Source organism: Dermacentor andersoni, chromosome 2 (assembly GCF_023375885.2).
Source record: "Dermacentor andersoni chromosome 2, qqDerAnde1_hic_scaffold, whole genome shotgun sequence".
NCBI classification, from domain to species: domain Eukaryota; kingdom Metazoa; phylum Arthropoda; class Arachnida; order Ixodida; family Ixodidae; genus Dermacentor; species Dermacentor andersoni.
The window spans coordinates 238,196,006-238,215,824 of NC_092815.1; positions in this window are offsets into that span (position 1 = coordinate 238,196,006).

The following is a 19,819-nucleotide window of genomic DNA, read 5'->3' on the forward strand; positions in this document are numbered from 1 at the left end:
TCGCGGAGGGGGACCTTGACGGCGTGCGACGGCGGCGTAGGTCATCGCTTGCGGCTCAGGCTGCGGCGATTCAGGGGCGACTCCAAGTTGTTGTTGGAGTTCCTCACGCACGGCGTCGGCAATCGAAGCCACTTGAGGCTGTGATGATGGGAATAGCTTTTGTAGCTCCTCCCGCACGACAGCTCGGATAGTCTCGCGTAGGTCGTCGGTGGCCAGTGACTGAACTCCGGCGTAGTTTGTCGCGTTCGTGCGGCGGTCGAATTGCCGGTTTCGCATCTCGAGTGTCTTCTCGATGCTGGTGGCCTCGCGAAGAAACTCGTCGACGGTCTTCGGTGGGCTTCGTACCATCCCGGCAAAAAGTTCCTCCTTCACACCACGCATGAGTAGGCGGACTTTCTTTTCCTCGGACATTTCCGGGTCGGCGTGGCGGAATAGGCGGCTCATTTCTTCTGTAAAAATTGCGGTGGTCTCATTTGGTATTTGCACCCGGGTTTCTAATAGCGCTTGGGCTCGTTCTCGGCGTACGACGCTTGCGAATGTCTGCAAGAAGCCGCTTCGGAACAGCTCCCAGGTCGTCAAGGTGGCTTCTCGGTTCTCGAACCACGTCCTGGCAGCGTCTTCCAATGCGAAGAAGACATGTCGCAGTTTGTCGTCGCTGTTCCAGTTGTTAAAATCAGCGACCCTCTCGTATGTCTCAAGCCAGCTTTGCGGGTCCTCGAACGTTGAACCGCGGAACGTCGGAGGCTCCCTGGGCTGCTGCAGCACGATGGGAGATGCTGGGGCTGCCATTGGGGTGGACTTGGTGGTGATCTTCCTGGTTTCAGGCAAAAGTCCGTGCTCAGGGGGCAGTTGTTGAAGACGGCGGCTTGCTCGATGATCCGGGACTATGTTGGTGCTGTCTTTGAGGTCCGGGCTTGGATCACGGTTTGTCGGGGGCGTCCGGTACATGAACGCACACGCACCTCCACCAGATGTCACGTGGTAGTGACGGTGAATAAAGCAGCAATATGGTGGAATACAAAACTAGCTTTTATTGGGCGAACCTGTGCCCACAAAAACAGGCTACACTTATAGCACAACGATAGCGGCGAACACGGTCGGCGATCGTCGGAAATCTGATCAGCGGGTCAAGCGCGTCGGCTTTTATAGAGCAGTCATCGAATGTTATAAGACTAATCGTTGACTAAAATGTCTCCTGGCTCTCCACAATTATAACACAGTGTTCCCCGATCTGCAGTGCGCCATATATCGATCTTTGCGTAACTGTAATCGCGTTACAGGTTCCCGTTGGGTCCAGGCTACGACGACAGGCCGTTGAAGGTACTGTGGTGCCGTTATGAAAGACAAAGTCTGCATAGCTGTATACATTCGGTTGGTATGACAGCTAGGAAGACGATGGACGACGAACCGCGTCTGCGTAGCTGTAGGCGTTGGCTGGTATCGCATCTCGGGACATGGCTCGAAAGGGACAAACGCCTGTCGGAGTTCCTGGCGCACGACTTCAGCGACGGAGGCAACCGTGAACTCCTGCGACGGCGGTGCATGTGCCGATGGAGCGTGCCTAAGGTTCGCCTTTGCAATTTCTTCGCGCACAATCTGTCGGATCAGTTGGCGTAAGCAGGTCTCATCGGTCGTGGCGAGTGCTGCGGCTCTTGTCGGTGTCCCAGCGACCAAGCGATCGTACTGTTGGTATGGTTGCTGCAGCGCGCGCTCGATTGCCGTGGCCTCCTTAATGAGCTCGTCCACGGTTGTCGGCGAATTACGCACAAGGCCAGTGAACAGCTGTTATTTGACACCCCGCACGAGATGGCTCCGCTTCTTTGCCTTGGACATGTTGGGAACTGTGCGGCGAAACCAACGCATCATATCTTCGGAAAATATTGCGACACCTTCATTTGGCTGTTGAATACGTAACTCAAGGAGGCGTTCTGCGTTTTCACGTCGATTCCAGAATGTATCGCGTAACCGACGGGAAAACTCGTCCCATGTCATGAAACTTCCCTCGCGGTTTCGAAACCAAGTCCTTGCATTGTCTTCAAGGGCGAAATCGATGTTGAAAAGCTTCTGGTCGGGGCGCCAGTGATTAGATCTAGCTATCCGTTAATACTGCTCAAGCCTCGTAGTCTTCTGCAGCTTCGTGCACGTCACCGAGAAAGGCGTCGGGAACCTGAAGGTTTTGGACCGTTACCTGTGTTGGGCTGGTCATTTCTAGAGTTGGAGTCGCCGTTGACAGACCTTATCTTTGTAAGAAACGAAATTCTGGGCACAAACCTTGCAGGTGGCGGCTCGTGCGGTGTACAGGCGCCTCAACGCGTGGTTGTCTTGTGGGGCTGGATGCAGGGCTGCTCGAAGGAGTACCAATCATGAGGCGATGGTACCCCGCACCACCATCAGTGCTGCAGGTCACAAAGCATAGGGGCTTTATTGCGGCAAGTAGCAGTACCGCGTTGTACTCGAGAAGGACGTGCAGGATGCAGGCTAGCACAAAAGAACGTCTTTTTCTTTTCTTTATCGTGCTCCTACTCCCGAGCGGTCCGATCGTTGTCTTTGTCATCGTCAGGCTGTAGTTGGCACAAATAGTTACGTGGCAATGTTGTTACGTGTAGCTTGCGTACAAGGCTATTTACAATATATGTACACCTAGGTCAACAGTGGCCAAGATGGGCAACCTATAGCGATCGGTAAGACGTCGTGTTCCTGCTGCTCAGTGCAGCTACAATTTGGCACCTTGTCTGTATCATCACATCCGGCAGCAGAATCATCATCGTGGTGCTTAAGCTACACATCCCTGAAAGGTGCATGATAGAGCCTTAGTCTCGCTACTTGAACGATGTCACTTATAGGTGACGACGACGCTGTGGGGTCGCCGGGGATGATTTCATGTGTGACACCAGTTGCTTGCCGCACCACATGGTACGGATCAGTGTAATGGGACAGCAGTTTTTCTAAAAGGCGCACACGGCAGATACCAGACCAGAGAAGCACCAGAGAACACGGAGAAAAGTGCGCGTCGCGGTGGTGACAATCATAGAGGCGTCTCCAATGCTCCTTTGAGGCCTCTAGACGGGAAGGGGCGCTGCCGCGGGCGTATTCTGTGGCGGAACGTGCGGGCGAGGGCAGCAAGGTGTCCCACCGCAACGGGGGTTCTCGGCCATAGTATGATGGAACGGCGAATAGCCGGCGGTGTCGTGATGCGATGACTTATACGCGAACCTCACATATGGGAAGAGGCCAGTCGTGGTGGCTGGTCGCAACGTATTTCGAAAGCATGACGGCACTGGCCCGGTCGAGGCACTCCTTTAAGCCTTTGGTCTGTGGGTGGTATGACGTGCTGAATTTGTGCTTTGTCAAGCAGGAGCGGAGGGTGTCTTCAGTGACTACCGAGAGAATTCTAAGACCATGGTCAGTTAGTAATTGGGGTAGAGCACCATGCACTAAAATGATGTCGTAGAGTAGAAAGCCAGTGACGCCAGTAGCGCAACTTGTCGGAAGGACTCTTGTAATGGCGTACCGCGTAGCGTTATCGGTAGTGACGGCGACCCAATGATTTCCGAAGGCCGGGGGAGGAAACGGACCAAGAAGGTGTAGACCATCCCGCACAAGGGTTCGAGAGGGACGTCGATTGTCTGGAGACATTCAGCTGAAAGCATGGAATGCTTCTTCCGGCGCTGACAGGGCTCACAAACGGCAACGTAACACTGCACGGAGCGGGCCAGACTCGGCCAAAAGAAGCGATGGCGTGCACGGTTGTATGTGCGTGAGACGCCCAAGTGCCCAGTCAAGGGAGCGTTTTGAATTTTGTGGTGTACAGTTGAACACAGGTGCGATGCGATGATGAGCTGAAGGTCAGGGCCATGGGAATCAAAATTACGGTGGTATAATGTCCCCTCCTTGAGGAGAAATATCTGGAGAGAGGCGTCACCAGGCGTTGACTCCAGCCAGTCGATGAGGGCTCGAAGGATCGCGGCGTTGTTCGTTGCCAATTTGAAGTAAATGTGGCACAGAGAAGACGGAAATGATTGCGTCCGCATCTGCCGGTTCTTCCACGGAGTAGCAAAACAAACAATCTTCACCCTGGTGCAAGCGTCCGGGCTTATATACGACAGGGAAGGTATATTCATGCAGTCGTAAAGCCCAGCGACCAAGTCGTCCCGTGGGTTCCTTCATCGAGCATAGCCAGCAGAGAGCCTGGTGATCAGTGATTACACATCATAAGCGTTCGTGAAAGTACGCCGAAACTTGGCAGCTGCCCACACAAGAGCGAGGCACTCGCGCTCTGTAATCGATTAATTGCGCTCGGCGGGTGATAGGAATCGGCTGCCATAGGCTATACTGCGATCATGTCGTAACAATATTACTATTACTTCACTATATAATCATAATATATTCTCCGAATTTTTTTCGGTGACCTAGAGTTCCCCTCGTGCTATATTTATGGTCATGTTATTATCTAATACCGCATAAGGGAACGCGCGATACAAATTTCGTTCAGTCTCATGCCCATTAAAGAAACACCAGACTTGCTTTAAGGCATTTGCTATCACGGTCATTTATGCAAATAAGTTTCCACTTCCTTTGAACTTAGCTAGTGACGTCTTGCATTTTCTTCGATGTAAGAAGTAACCCGCTGTGCTGTTATTAGTATCCCCACGCCCCAAACGCACAGACATGAAGGAGCTTTAAGAAGTTTCTTCATTCCTCCATGGCTCTTCTATGCCTTTATTTGTCTGCACTACTCCTTTAAAAGATATATGAAAACGTTAGTCGCGTAGCTGACGAAAAAGAATGAGGGCGCACGTGAATCAATTTTGTTTTGGCACCGTAGCGCGAGCAATTGCATTTTTTATTGTAGGAGTCTCGATACCTAAAAAAGTAGAAAACTCATTCAGCCTTTCTCTCGGACACAGACTAGCCATACACACCAAAGAACACAAGAAATAAAGAGCACATAGTGTAGCTTCAAGTTTGCTCACTGTTGGTGACACCGGCACTGATAACAGTAACCGTACATATAAACAAGCAGTGCTATAAGTTCGCTGGTAATGAGCAGCGAACGTGTAATTTTTTTTTCTTTTCTTACTTTTAATCCTCACCGCCTTGAAGTGGCATCTTGAATTCCTTTGAAGCATACATATGAAGTGTGGAAAACCTGTGGGGAAAGTTTATCTGCAATGAAATAAAATTAGAAGCTCCGTTTTCGTGATGGCAAGAGTCAGCCCATGCGTAACCACTGTGTGAGGGCCCTTGTTTATTCAGAGCGCTTGCGTATTAGCGAATAAACAAAACAAGCAATTATTCACGAACTAGCTCAAGGAATAGTGATATAACGTTATATAAATCAATGCAACCCTGCCTCGTGCAGGAAGTTCAGCAAGGCTCTTTATTGAAAGCAGTCATCATTCAGCGTGCTGAAGCAAGCCTGCCGGTCCCTGCGGTGGCCAGACCGTTTGAACAAGAGCTCCCTGACGTGTCGAGGGCACGGGAATGTCCACAACAAGTGGCGCACGCCGGTATCTCGGGACAGGGTCGTACTGTTCGAAAATTGGTGGCTTCCTTGTTGAATCGCTTCAATTTCAAGTGAATGCAAAGGTAAAGGCTACCCCGGCCAGCATCCCCTTCAAGGAAATTTTGTTCACCTTTGTGAGGTTTCGAGGGGAGGGAGCGGGCGGGCGCACGAGAGAATAAGAGCACGTGTTCCGTCGAATGGATCTTTTTAGGGCTAGGAGAAAAAAAAACATGTACCTTAAGAAAGGCGCTCGAGGATGCGTATTATTGTTGTCGTGTTCTTTGTTGTCGGTCTGAACAGGTCGAAGCTGTGGTTCCGCAGCAAGGGCCTTAAGTTTGAAATAGTAAATGACCGACTTCTATGCTAATTTCTTCGTAGTGGGTAAGTGCCATTCCTTAAGAAGCAAGGAAGGGAGCAACCTAGAGCATTTCGTTTGCTGGTTACCACGCCTGAACCCCGTCTCCACCCCTCTCTATCCTTGAGAATGCCGGCCGCCTCTACCGCGCTCTTCCTACTACTATGCCACGTCGTCCTGGACCTCACCACCGCGCCTCCGATGGAGTCTGCTTTGGAGTCACTGACGGCAAAAGAAGAGCCCTCGACTCTGCCGGACTACGACGCGTACCGCATTCAAGAGCAGCAGAAGAACACGAAGCTCGCCGCAGTCAACGCCGGAAACGGTGATGGCGCCAACGCGAGCAGCCGGCACGCGACGCCTGCAGCTTCGGTTCCTGCAGTTCCCCAGTCCAGCAGAGTTGTCCTCAGCGGGGACAGCGGCTCGGTGCGCACCGGCGCTGCTGGAGCCGACGACGGCAAGTGGCGCGGGGCCGAGACCTTCCGTCGATTCCTGCATTTCGTGCACCAAAATCAGGTACGAAAATGTTCCCATTATGCGCACCCGGGGTAAACGTTTTGTTCTGCTCCTACTTCCTGTCGTTGCGTGTGGACCAGTGTTGCGGAATGGGCACCCCCATGTTCCGTTACAATTCCATTCTTAAGAATTAGGACTACTCGCAATTCTATTCCTTTCAATTCCTCGAAATGAAAAAACTTAGCCCATTCCCACTCCGGGAATGGCCGGGCAGTTCAAATTCATTCCTGTAATTCCTCAATGTACGAAAGGCATCTTGGTGGTTTTATCGAGTTACCGATGAACGCACCATAAAGCTGATGTCATCAGACGCGTCAAGAATATCAGAAATACGCAAAACATGTTACGAAGGTCGAGGGATAGTAGCTTGGTGACATATCTCGTGCTATACAACAACCCTATACTAATTCCCATATCGGCAGTTCTTCCGCTACATATGGTATTTGCATGGTCAGCATGTTTTAACGGCTTGTGATGATTTAATATTGTTTAAGCTTAAATATGTTAATGCTAAAATGACGACTTAGCGTATTTTTGCTTAGGCATCCTCGTGATTTTAAAATGTGGCAATAAAGGTCGCAAGCACTACAAGGCGCGAAAAGACGCCTGATTTTAGTTTTATTATTCTAAAATTTGCGACAAAATGTCATGAGCTTAATGGGCACGTCGCCGTTTAGTTCTGAAAATCCGAACTGCAAATGATGACTACTCCAACGGTTAGTTCTAAAATAAAGTGAGATAAAACAGTTGCCTTCTACCTAACTGCGCTGCGCTTCAGAAACATGAGCTGCTCGAAAGAGGTGCTTGACAGCCGACTTCGCTTCGCTGTCATTATCAGGGATGCCGTAGAAAACACGCGTTCCACGTCAGCTGACTCGCATTCACAATGAAAACTGCCCTTGCGAGGCGCGAAAGCAAGGTAAAGCGGTTAGCGTTCGCTTTCCAATGGGTCAGGGGTTTGACCGTGTCTGCGCAAGTCCCCTCTTTAAGGTAAAGCGAAACTTCCCCTGCAATGGATCCAGGTACAGTGGATTGATGGTCATTCTCAGTTTGCTTGATGTTTTATTTATTTGTATTTATTATTTACAAAATACTGCAGGCCCATGCGAGCCTATGCAGGAGTGGTAAAATTACAAAAATAATCATACATGCATTCAGAAAAAAAACAGAACGCTGACATCTCTGTTGCGAAAATAGCAGATAAAAAATTAATCAGATCAATTGAGCCAGTGCTCTTTAAGAATGATAATGATAATGGGGAAAAAAGGAAAATTTGAAGGCATTAGTTCTTGTTTGATAGGGAGTCAAGGATTCAGAATGGTGATGTCTGGTTTGTCTTGTGGTTAATGGTCGGGCATGTGGAGCAGGATGGATCAAGTTTATTTTTGAGTAGAAAAAGAAATTTAATCCTAGAATTTTCCGCGGTAGTTGTAATGTCTGTATACAATGATACAATGATAGTCCTTGGTGAGTCTGTTATACGGTACTTGGAAAGAACAAACCTAACTGCTTCCGACTCAATCATTTCCAGTGCATTATTATTGAGTATATTACGTGTATCCCAGACGGTGCATGCGTTTTCCATTTTCGGCCTGATTAGTGATTTGTAAACACGAAGTTTAGTTTTTGGGGGCGCTTGTTTTAGTTTACGATGCAGACGCAGAATACAGAGTTTGCGAAATAATGTAGCAAATACATTTCAGACATGAGAATTTCAACTTAGGTTGTTAGTTATTGTCACACCCAAATATTTATATTCATATACATCGGCGACAGGATGAGTAGGAAGACTGTAGGGAAACGGCCACCTCGCCTTTCTCTGTTTTGTTTTTCTGGGGGGGGGGGGGATGGTTATCTGCTTGTATACTGTTTTTCTTCATTCAGTTTCATGTCCCATTCTTTACACCACAAATAAATGTTATGAAGGTTAGTATTCAAATGTTTCCGATTCTGTTGGCAAGCAATCTTATGAAACAAAATGCAGTCGTCTGCGCACAAATGTATTTCTCCTGGTTCAGTAATAGCGCTAACAATATCATTAATAAAAATTAAAAATCAGTGGTCCCAGTACGCTACCTTGTGGTACCCTGCAAGTAACTGGCAAACGACGCGAGTGGTGACCATTAACATAAACTGATGGTGTGCGATTTGCTAAGTAGGCGGAAATCCAGTTTATTCTGAAATAGGGGAGGCCAACTATCTTAACTTGAAGATTAAGTTTTGATGTGAAACAAGGTCGAACGCTTTTCGAAAGTCCAAATAAATGACATCAGTTTGACCTGACTTGTCGATAACGTTTGCCAAATTGTGAAATACTCTGGTTAGTTGCGTGACCGTGGAAAAGCCCTTCCTGAAACCATGTTGAAAAGAGGAGAGAATGTTGTTATCTGTTAAAAACTTGATTATGTAATTAGCGGCAATATGTTAAAGCATCTTACAGCTCGAAAAAGTCCGAGATATGGTACGATAATTTGAAATCAGCGATGTGTCACCTTTCTTGTGTATGGGTGCCACACGCGCCGTTCGCCAGTCAGCCGGTAGATCGGCAGATGATATGGACTCGCGAAAAATGCATGCAAGGAATGGGGCGAGCATCTCCGCGTAGCGACGAAGAAACGCATTTGGAATACCATCAGAGTCGGGTGATGCTTTAGTCGTCACGTTAAGAAGTATAGCCGCAACACCTTTTAATGATTCAATTAATATCTTCGAGATCAGAGCATGATAGAGGGGTGTGACTTACTGTTTCGGAAGGAACGGAAAACACGCTATGAAAATATATGTTAAGATGTTCCGGAATGGCATCTTTAGCAACAATTCGAACACCATCGAGTTGTATCTCTTCAACAGACTTTTTCCTTTGATTCAAGAAGTCCCAGCATTTCTGGAGTGATTCTTTTAAAAAATTTGGCAGGTCATGTTGAATACATGCCATTTGGAACGTTTCAACGCCTCATTAAACACCGTTCGAGTGGTTTTAACAATGTTTATAGCTGATCCTCTTTTTTTAAGGCGCTTAAGTTTTCTTTTTAGATGCAAGATGTCTCTGTTATCCAGGGATTCGTATTTCTTTATTTTCTTAGTATTGTTTGGTACGAAATTATCTAGACAGTAAGTGCATATCTGTTTAAATTGATTCGAATGCATATTAACATCTGACCCTTGAAAGCTGCTGAATTTTAGTTGAAGGTAATCCACGACACTGTAATCCCTGGCACGAGAAAAATATTTTACAGAAACTATTTGAGAGGGAGGAATTCAATGTATTTCAAGCGTATACAATAACGACACCATTGCATGATAAATACCGGGATGCACAGGTACTGTATATTCTTCGATTGTCCTTGGAACAAAAACAAGATCTAGGATTGAAGAGGATCCACCACAAACTCCAGTAGGCTTGGTTACTACTTGTTGCACATCCAGGTTAAGCATAATATCAAGCAAGGATCCAACATCTGAACACTGATCTGTATTTCAAAAGGATAATGCCACTCAACAGAAGGCAAATTAAAATCGCCAATATTGATTACTTCGTTCCAAGAAAATAACCCTAATGATCGCGTAGATCTTTCTGAAGTCGCGGTGGAGCATGTGGTGCTCTATAAACCACGGACAACAATAAAGCACGCCTTGACAAGAACAATTTAAACGTAACACTTTCGTGATTACCTATCACGAAAATATTTGCTTGGCCCTGCTTCAGAGTATGCATTCGCGACGGTGCTGGCGCTGTCCTGTCCTACGAAAGAGGCCCCCTCCCGAACATTGGGTGCTGCGCTGACCTGCAGACCTTCGTCGATAAAGTCTCGGGCAAAGGCTTGTGTCTAGACAGGGGGGACAGTAATGCAAAAGGGTTGGGAGGGGGGGGAGGAGTACGAGGTGAGACGGCGCGCTAGCTGGTATGCGAAAGCTTGTAGTGAACACAAACATCACGTCAGTGTAAATACACATCACAACTTAGAGAAGCGCTTCTTCGAATATGAGCCCGAGTTGCCGACGACGGCAGAAGCAAAACCTAAAAAGTGAAGGCTGGGGAGACAGCAGGCGGCAGGGGTGAAGGCGTCGCCGAGGTAAAAAAAAAAACGCAAGGCAGTAAGGGAGGGGAGTATGCTGCGGCCGTATTTCTGCGCGGCCGCTACCAACGGCATAGAACCGCGGTTACGTGAAGAATCGAGACAAACTTCGGAGCAACTCAGTATATAAGGACAGCATTGTAGTGGGCGCGTTGCTTATAAATGTACCAGGCTTGTAATCAGCCAAGCCATATTAAAGATACTTCTTTATTGTTAAATTCGAGGCCCCGACTCACTTATGTTTGAACGTGGGCTGGGTTGGTTCTTCGGCATATTTTGACAAAAACAGCGTGTTGTCGAAAAAGTGCTCTATCTTTGGAAAAATACTTAGTGACATTCCCATTCCATTCCCATCAAGAGGCGCTTAATTCCATTCCCATTTCATTCCTCCAAGTGTTGTCGCCATTCCATTCCGGGGTCGCGACAATGTAGAATGATTCTGGAGTCATTGCAATTCCAGAGTGCTAACTCTGCAACACTGTTGTGGACACTCCTCGTAGAGTCGTCTGAAGCCTCGGCGAGATAGGGCAGCAGAATCATGTAGCCTCGAATCATGTAACAACGAATCAGTACAGGCCATCGACCGATCTCTGAGCACATAGGCTGTGTAACAAACCTTACATCAAAGCCTTCCGTTGAAGAAGCTGCCTGTGACTCTAATTTTCTTTGCATCGGTCTCGCCGTGCTCCTGGCCGCTCAGGCCTGTGCATCGGCGGGCTCGGTGCGACTCAACGGTAAGCGTTTTTTTTTTTTTTCGCGCGCGATAATGTGCAACCGTCTTGCCTTTTGCGCACAGTGGTCATTTTACTCTATATCTAGTTCATTACACAATAAGTTGTTTCTTCACTCTGCTTCTAATTGCAAGAAAGTACGGCTTTGTACACATTCTAAACTTTACAAGTGAATCTAGCGTTTGGGCTATATCTGTTGCACCTCGAAGATATTGTAAGTAGCGGTTGAAGACGAAGGGCTCAGACAAACTGGAACGCCAAGCGCAGTACTAAAGAGGTGCACAGGTAGGCCTCTGGTGAAGCAAGAGTAATAGTCCTTATTGCAGTACGCCAACCTTTGCAAGCTCATCTACGTCATGGAGTTTACGTCAATGATAACTATACGTGGCACAGAAACACCGGTTATAAAACTAATATCTGAATCCATTAGCCGCTATACAAAAGTTCACGTATTTTCTGCCCAGCTATTGGATAGATAAATAAATAAATGGCAGGCGGGTGCCAGTGCAAAAATGTATTTTGAGCTTGTAATAAATACTGATGGAGTGTGGTACTGGGTAAATTTTTTAAAGTGCCAGCCGATATGATTTCAAAACTCCCTATCTCAAGAATGAAACAAGTATTCAAGTGACTGCGGTAAGGAGCTGGAAGCCAGCTACCATGTTCCAAACACCCTCACATAAACTGCGCACATAAACTGCCCTGATGTGTCTGCTTTGATTCTCCATCGAGCCCTTCGACGAAGCAAACAGCTGAAACAGATATGATGCTTCGTCTTATAACTTTGACTAATCAACACTCTGCTACCAGACCACAGCTAATTAGCACAGTGTTGACAATTTCCTCAATAGTCTGATGCCTGCAATGCCCTTACGTAAAAGTTCAAGAACCCTTAAGCAGCCCCAACCACAGAAAAATATTATGCGGATCCAATGCACATATTGGACTTTTTCTGAAACAGAACTTTCGTTATTGTGCTATCTAAATGCCATAACACTGTTCGTCATTTGCAACACGCTTTGCACCAATGCGATTGCTTGCCTACTCTGTAAGTTAGCAAAGCGCAGAGAAACCCCACGCGCGACCTCCGTGATCTAAGCAACCGCGGATTACAGTCTCTGGGACCGGTCCATTTTTAATCGACCCACTGCCGCTATAAGACCTGCTTAATGTTGCACTATCTTCAAGGCCGGCCCAACCTACTGGGCAACAAGCCGACCAAGAAGGCACACCAAACCCCGTGAAAGAAGTCGAAGAGAGATTCGCATTATTTGAGGAATTACTCATTTGAAGGCGTATATTTGACGTACTGAGGATAGTTAGGTACCATTTGTTGTTTTGTTACGCGATTCCCTTAGCGAACACGGCTGGCCATTGGTACGCCGATACCGAACGTACAAATGGGGCTGCATACGAGCCCAATTGCATGAGGGCTGCTCTTGTATGTTTTTTTTTATTCATGTACCCTGAAGGCTCGTTTACAGGCATTACATAGGGGTTTACATAAGATGACGTAACATATTACGGTGAATAAATGTCAGCAAGGTTTGGAAGGGATCTTGGAAAGGACACATCTCCAAGATCAACATGCTGTTCCAAAGCTGATCTTACGGTTCCTTGACGAGCAGCTCTGAAGGCCTCACCGAGACTGGTGTTCACAGTGCAGATGCAAGAAAAACTACACTTGATCCTTGTCCATGTATTGATTCGCTACAGCCTGCATAATGTAAGACAAATTATATTAACAGCGGTTAGAAAATTAATTTGCTGTCATACAGCAGCATAATTTCATTCTTGGCTCTCCTTCAATAAACTATGCCTCCCGATAACAGCTGTACAGGTGCACATCTCCTTCATAGAGTCACGTTTCTTTCCCTCTATGATCCATATTTGTCTGATGAACCAAAGACGGGAAGCATCGCTGCATTTGTCATGCATAGGCATGTGCGAAAATGGAATTATTAAAACTCTTCCGTGTAATTAAAGCACTCCTTCTTTATACCCAATCTTGTCTGCACTCAAGCCTATGTGAGTGCTTCACTGTATTCGCTAAAGCTACTTCGGTATACGAGAGGCCCCTTCACATGTTTCATGAAATCGAGTATGCTTCGTTATAGCCGAGCTGTCGAAAGTTCCGCTTTTGTCAACGCTTCGTAATAATCGGTGCAACTCTATCTGTACCCCAGATGTCAAATCAAACACTTGACTGTATACGAACTTCTATAGGCAAGTTACATGACTGCAAAGAAAGGACCATGATCCAGCAAAAAAAACTGACCTCTCCGTTGGGACGTCTTCGCTTTCCTCCGCTTTGAAGAATCATCTTTCCCAAGTAACTTCATAAAGCACATCCATTCACTTGGCCTTCCGGAAAAAACTGACACCAGTAGCACTTGCCGAATTTTTTAGCCTGCATGAAACGGGACGGCAACGCCCCCTTTCTCCGTTACGTCGCATTCAGCAGCTCCAAAGCCTTCTGTATGTCGGGCTCACTCCGCCATCGAGTGCGGGAATATTTTGAGGCAACACGTGTTTAAAATCGCTCAGCGATAGTCATTTGCTAAAACCGCATGTAACGAAAACACGCTATTTATAACAATATCGCTTATATATTTGTAACCATGCTACCCACGCGCCTTACTTTGGTATCGCTGCGTAGAGGAAAGACGCCACTACTAGATCACGTATTTGCCGCATGAGCAAGTGGCGCTGTTTCCGCGCCACGTATGAGGTCACCCGAGTTAAATGTAGCCTCTGGCTAGGCGTTCAGAGAGGCATAGCTCGGCAGTTACATTAAACCTTTATTTTCATCAAAGCAGGGACCGGAGAGAGGGCGAAAAAGCTCCAGATGACTTGACTAGCTCTCCCCTCCCCAGTAGGGGAACAAACCCAAATGGCTTAGCACTTCTTTTTTTTGCCACCAGTGGCAGTTTTGACAATAATAGGGAAAAAAGTAAGAATAATTAACGATAACTGTAGGCGGATGAGACATACGCAAAAATGCTAGTTATAATATAAAGCTTCTCGAAGTACATATATATGTTAGTGCAGTCAGATATATAATAATCAATGGAAACAGAATAAAAATGTAGCATACAAAAAGCATTTTAGAAATTAAGCAGTACAGAGGGAATCTAATCAAGCTAAGAAATAAATTTTTGTATTTGTATTCCTGACATTGATGTTATGTTTATATCATGCTTTTGACGCAAGTATTTTTGTTAGTGTGTGTTTTAACATATGTTGACCGTAATTTGTTCTACCGGAATATAGTTGTCAAATGTCTAACCTGTGTGTCACATATTTGGTCTCTTTCTTTCTTGTCAATATTGCACTATACGAAGTCAGAGAAACGTTATCTTTTATCTCCTATACCGTGAGATTAAACGGTTGTTATAAATATTATGCACAGGCATTACATCTTCATTCCTAAAAAGTGGTTCCAATGGATAATCATATGCGACGTTATAAACATTTCTTAACATAGTTTTCTGTAGAATGTGGAGTTTCTGTATGTTGCGCTGTCTCGTGTCTCCCCACACTAAATGGCAATAATTGAGATGCGAGTAAAATAGGGCATTGTACAGGAGTAAAATAACGCTAGACGACAGAATCTGTTTGTTAGTATGCGTCATTCCTTTGACACTAGGGAGCTTTGTTGCAATGTAGTCAATATGGTCGTCCCATGTCATACTGTCGTTGAAATATACTCCTAATATTTAAAATTGCCTTACTATATCGATTCTTGAGCCATTGAGTATACTATCGCTGTTTAAGTGCGCGTATTTATTTTTCTGCCGAAATAGAATGGCCTCAGTTTTAGTTGTATTAACCTTTATTGCATTATAATGTGTCAATTTCTCAAAATATATATGCGCTGAAACGTTGAATTCGCCTTTGCAAGTATTTCTGATGTTGTTGCTGTGAATAGTAGAGTAATATCGTCAGCGTACATGACGGGTTCTATTTCAGTGTCCATTTATACAATGTCGTTCAATTATAGATCAAAAAGAAAAGGACCTAGCATTATATCTTGAAGGACCAGAAAAGATATTTTCTTAATGTCAGATGGGTCTCCGTTTAGGTCTACATATTTTGTCTGCGGGTTAAATAACTACGCAAGAGCAATAGGCATGTACCTCAGAAACCATAAGCTTCTAATTTCTTTCATGAGTAAAGTATGGTTCAAGTAATCTAAAGCTTTCGCGAGATATATTTATACCAGGTGTCCCAGTTAACTAGGACAAAGATTTCATAAAAAACCCAAGAGGCGCTAGACAAATCATATCAACTGCTTACTAGCGGCAGTCGTGTGTACTTACAGTATATATTTTGATCACGAACCATTAATTATTAAACTGCTTTTAAATAGTGAACATATTAATTATTGCTTGAATCGCAAACATGTCAATAATAAAATTATAGGGCGCCTTAAATAACCTCCGAATCAAGCTTTTATTTCGTGCTGAAGTGCGACTGGTTGTTTTTCCAAGAAAAAACGAAAACCCGCGAAATACGCGAGATATGAAAAAGATGTGCGCTCGAGCGCCACTACTGAAGCGCCTCTAAGCAACCTTTCATGAGAAGCCAACAAACAAAGACACCAAGGAAAACATAGGGGAACTACTTGTACTTGCTAATTGAATTAAAGAAATGAAATTGAAGAAAGAATAACTTGCCGCAGGTGGGGTTACCATATTTCAAATACGTGGACCGCACCTCTCCACTACGGAACGACCAGACTATTGTGTTCGACACTCAAGTTCTTTATAAAAACCCACAGTGATATCATGAAATCTTTTCGGAACTTGTAGACGTTTGCGCTGCCCGAGTTGCCGATTGAGTTAGGCCGATTCCCTCGACATTTTGTAACGTGCCCAGTACCTGGCCTTTTTTTATGTCTTCGTGCATACTGCCTCATCATTGTTAGGGCCCACATTCAAACACACGTGAGGCCACTTTAGGTTCATCCCATTTTTATTGGGCACCATGCGTTTTAATCGCGTAAGATAGACCATGGCAACGAGACTAACATTCTCGCACAGTGAAAACGCCATGCCGGCAGTGCCGTCGCTGTCACGAGTTCACTGAAAGAGGTATTGCGGATATAGTATACTGAGGCGTCGTGCGTCTCTAGGAGAAATGGCTTCACAGGTACTTTTAAAAAAATGGGTTATACCTAGCGTCATTTCAACCAAACTAGAGACCTTGCCTAGTTTACAGTGAAACAGAAGGGCAAGCTGCAATGGTTCGGGGCAACCACAGACCATACCACACTCAATGCCCTGAGGGCATGCCACCCCCTGCGATTTCATGGAGAGATGCAGGTGCCACTCTGAAGCTTAAGCTTTCTTGATTAATTTCCTACTTGTGACAATCATGATGACAAATACGAGCTGCCATTATAGCACCTTATTTAATATAGCATTCAGCTGCTGTCGTCAGATCTTAGCTACGGTCCTCCCAACGTGCCCGTTGTCGAGCATGCGCCGGACTATTCATGGCGTTGTCTGTTTGATATGGTCTGGAAAAAAAGATTGCTGGTGATTACGATAGTCGGAATTGCGAAATTTGAACGTATCGCGTCTGACAGCGGTCGCCAGCGACCTTCGCCCGCTCATCCAGCCTACGCCGCGAACAGCATGATAGCCTATCGGGTGACTTCCGCTTCGCCACCGTCGCGTTCGCACCGCGCTCGCCACACTAGCTTTGGAGCCAAGCTGTATACCTCTACCTTCCAAGGAAATTTTCGTGTCGTAAGCAAAAAACTCCCCATACGTGGGCCGATCCCGGAGGTGTTGCAACACTGGCCCGATCCGCGGTGAAGGTGAAGCCGGCGTTAAGCACTTCCCGTACGTGGACCGATCCCGAAGCTGGTGCAATGCCAAGCCGATCCGCGGCGGAGGCGAAGCAGGCGTTGCGCACTCCCCGTACGCTGGCCGATCACCCTGGCGGAGGTGAAGCAGGACCGGCCCCGTTCGTGGGCCGAAGCCAAAGATAGCGCAATGCCGGGCCAACCTGCGGCGGAGGTGAAGCAGGCGTTAAGCATTCCCCATACGTGGGCCAGGCCGCCATTGGAATATGAACCTGGCAACGTTTAACGCTAGAACCTTATCTAGTGAGGCGAGTCTAGCAGTGCTATTGGAGGAATTAGAGGGCAGTAAATGGGATATAATAGGGCTCAGTGAAGTTAGGAGGCCAAGAGAAGCATATACAGTGCTAAAAAGCGGGCACGTCCTGTGCTACCGGGGCTTAGCGGAGAGACGAGAATTAGGAGTCGAATTCCTGATTAATAAGAATATAGCCGGTAACATACGGGAATTCTATAGCATTAATGCGAGGGTGGCAGTTCTTGTTGTGAAACTTAATAAGAGGTACAAAATGAAGGTTGTACAGGTCTACGCCCCTACATCCAGTCATGATCACCAGGAAGTCGAAAGCTTCTATGAAGACGTGGAATCGGCGATGGGTAAAGTCAAAACAAAATACACTATACTGATGGGCGACTTCAATGCCAAGGTAGGCAACTAGCAGGCTGGAGACAAGGCAGTGGGGAAATATGGCATAGGCACTAGGAATAGCAGGGGAGAGTTATTAGTAGAGTTTGCGGAACAGAATAATATGCGGATAATGAATACCTTCTTCCGCAAGCGGGATAGCCGAAAGTGGACGTGGAGGAGCCCGAACGGCGAGACTACAAATAATATAGTCTTCATACTCTGCGCTAACCCTGGCATCATACAAGATGCGGACGTGCTCAGCAAGGTGCGCTGCAGTGACCATAGGATGGTAAGAACTCGAATTAGCCTATACCTGAGTAGGGAACAGAAGAAAATGGTACATATGAAGCCGATCAATGAGTTAGCGGTAAGAGGGAAAATAGAGGAATTCCAGATCAAGCTACAGAACAGGCACTCGGCGTTAACTCAGGAAGAAGACCTTAGTGTTGAAGCAATGAACGACAATCTTGCGGGCATCATTAAGGAGTGTGCATTAGAAGTCGATGGTAACTCCGTTAGACATGATACCAGTAAGCTATCACAGGAGACGAAAGATCTGATATAGAAACGCCAATGTATGAAAGCCTCTAACCCTACAGCTAGAATAGAACTGGCAGAACTTTCGAAGTTAATCAACAAGCGTAATACAGCTGACATAAGGAAGTATAATAGGGATAGAATTGAACATGCTCTCAGAAACGGAGGAAGCCTAAACGCAGTGAAGAAACTAGGAATAGGCAAGAATCAGATGTATGCGTTAAGAGACAAAGCCGGCAATATCATTACTAATATGGATGAGATAGTTCAAGTGGCTGAGGAGTTCTATAGAAATTTATCAGTACAAGTGGCACCCACGACGATAATGGAAGAGATAATAGTCTAGAGGAATTCGAAATCCCACGGGTAACGCCGAAAGAAGTAAAGAAAGCCTTGGGAGCTATGCAAAGGGGGAACGCAGCTGGGGAGGATCAGGTAACAGCAGACTAGTTGAAGGATGGTGGGCATATTGTTCTAGAGAAAGTGGCCACCCTGTATACGCAATGCCTCATGATTTCGAGCGTACCGGAATCTTGGAAAAACGCTAACATAATCCTAATCCATAAGAAAGGCGACGCCAAAGACTTGAAAAATTATAGATCGATCAGCTTACTGTCCGTTGCCTACAAAGTATTTACTAAGGTAATTGCAAATACAATCGGGAACACCTTAGACTTCCGTCAACCAAAGGACCAGGCAGGATTCCGTAAAGGCTACCCAGCAATAGACTATATTCACACTATCAATCAGGTGATAGAAAAATGTGCGGAATATAACCAACCTTTATATTGACACATGTACTTATCTTTATCGGGCAACCACGTTTCGCCGCCTAACAAATGCAATCGCACAGCGTGGGACGCGCCTGCATGTATCCGAAGTTTCTAGAAAGTTATCGATGCTTCTATCCGCTGTCTGTTGTCGCCGAACCTTCTGTTATCTGATTTCATCACCTGACGCGAATGGTGTAGAACTTTGTGGAAGGCACGCGGGTCCGAACGATTAGTCTAAAACATTCGACGACTGTTCTTTAAAAGCCGACGTGCTTGACCCGCTGATGAGATTTTTCGACGATCGCCGACTGTGTTCGCCGCTCTCGTTGGGCTTTAAGTGTAGCCTATTTTCTGGGCACAGGTTCACCCAATAAAAGCTAGTTTTGCCTTCCACAGTATTGCTACTGTGTTCTTTGACGTCACGACCACGTGACATCTGGTGGAGGTGCTTTGCGTTCATGTACCGGACGCCCCCACAAAGCCGTGACCCAAGCCCTCACGCGGAAGACGCCAACGTCGCCAAGAACCAGCGAGGTAGCCGCAGGCTGCAAGGAGTGCTCCCGGAGCACGGACTTTTGCCTGAGACAACTAGGAAGATGGCCACCAAGTCCACCCCAATGGCAGCCCCAGCGTCCCCCGTCGTGCTGCAGCAGCGCAGGGAGCCTCCGACATTCCGCGGTTCAACTTTCGAGGACCCGGAAAGCTGCCTTGAGACGTACGAGAGAGTCGCTACGTTTAACAACTGGAACAGCGACGACAAACTGCGATATGTCTTTTTCGCATTGGAAGACGCGGCGAGGACGTGGTTCGAGAACCGAGAAGCCA